Below are 1,768 nucleotides of genomic sequence, written 5' to 3' on the forward strand. Positions count from 1 at the left end.
TGTGTGCCTAGATTGAGACAGTATAAAGAGACCCCAGCAGCGTTTGTGCGAAAGCACCCGCACCTCAGCGTTTTTCTTCTTCCTCCACCCTGTCATTATTTTCACACCCTCGAGGTTTTGACTTCGGACACCCCGGGCAGTCATTAATTTTGGTCCTAAACGCAAAGTTTTTTTTTTTCCTCCACAAGAGTTGTCACGCACAATTTCTTCTTTTTTTCTTCTTCTTCTGATCGCCCACTCTAAAAACGGCTTGTTTGGTGACAGAAGTGACTCAAATCACACAAAGAACAAAGAACAGAATTACGTTACAGAGGCGTCACCACTTTTACTTTAAAGAGGCAGCATTACGTTACAAAGGCGTCACTACGTTTCCCCTTCAAGGGGTAATCCACACAAAACTTTTAAAAAGATCTGACCTAGAAGAATGAGCCAAAGAGATCAAAGACTCACGGCAAAAAAGCCACGCCCCTTTCTCTGAATAAAGGAAAGGAAGATCAGAAATACTAACGAAAAAGTCACCAGCCTCATTAGCGTCTCCTTCTGGATACCACGGTGACAAAAGTCATTTAAAGTTAACGTAGTGAAGAGTTCTCTTATTTCAGTACCCTCATAAAGACATCAGCCCTCTAGAATTCGAAGAGAGACATGAATGTTTTGTGTCCAAGACAGTTGTGCAATTCAAACGAAGGAACAAAAAAGAAAAAGAAAAGATATCTTATTTATTGATGGACGTTACGAAATTTGTTGAGTACTTGTTTAACAGGGTGTAATAGTAAAAATATAACACTTAAAACGAGAAAAAAAGCACGGCCTCGCTTGCAAAAAGTAGAAGCAGCAAAGCACTTTAGATCAACAACTTTTATTCTGCAATCAAACGGAGACGGTTTTCCTTTTATAGCATGAACCCCTGGTCAGCACTATACACACCGTTTAAAGGCTAAGGTGTCTACTGTCCAAAACCTCGACCTACAAACTGTATAACGATGACCTTTTGGAGGACAGAGGGGAGATAATTGCTCAGTACTTAACTACTCCCAAATCGACATCGGCGTATTCCTCTGTCGTGCGAAGCATTTTATGTTGTACATATCACAGTCATAACCATTTCAACTTCTCAAAAAAGCAAAACTCATTTTTTCTCTTCTCTCTTTTTCCTGAGCTGTTACTCCCTCACTCCTCAAGCAACCAAACACACCCTCCCCCTTACACACACACACACACACACACACACACACACACACACACACACACACATACAGTAACACTTTAACGCACTAACTCCTTTGTCAATATGTATTTCTCCTTTTCCACATTTTTCTCAGACACGCTAGTGTTTGTCGAGGGTTCTTTAATGATCTTCCACAATTTCTCCCTTTAGGTCTTACTATGTAATTGTTCTCCTCTGTCCTTAGACAATAAATTGGACCGTTACTCACGAACTTGCCCCTACACTACACACCTTGGAGTAACTATATATATAGTTCCTCCAAGCTACACACGACAACATTCTCCCACGCGTCTTACTGCTTGTCTTTTGACCCGGATGTGTTCCATAACCTGGGGCTAAGTTATGCAGTAGAGGTTGTGAGACTGGCGGGATCCGCAGAAGATAAACGTCATTCGGAGAAAAAGAAATGTCCAAACAATGAGCGAAAACCTTCTCACTTGTTATCGTCAACAGTGGGGAATGTTTCTGATGTCGTATATATGTGTGTGTGTGTGTGTGTGTTTGTGTGTGTTTGTGTGTGTGTGTGTGTGTTTGTGTGTG

The sequence above is a fragment of the Aplysia californica genome, unplaced genomic scaffold (assembly GCF_000002075.1).
Source record: "Aplysia californica isolate F4 #8 unplaced genomic scaffold, AplCal3.0 scaffold00564, whole genome shotgun sequence".
NCBI lineage: Eukaryota > Metazoa > Mollusca > Gastropoda > Aplysiida > Aplysiidae > Aplysia > Aplysia californica.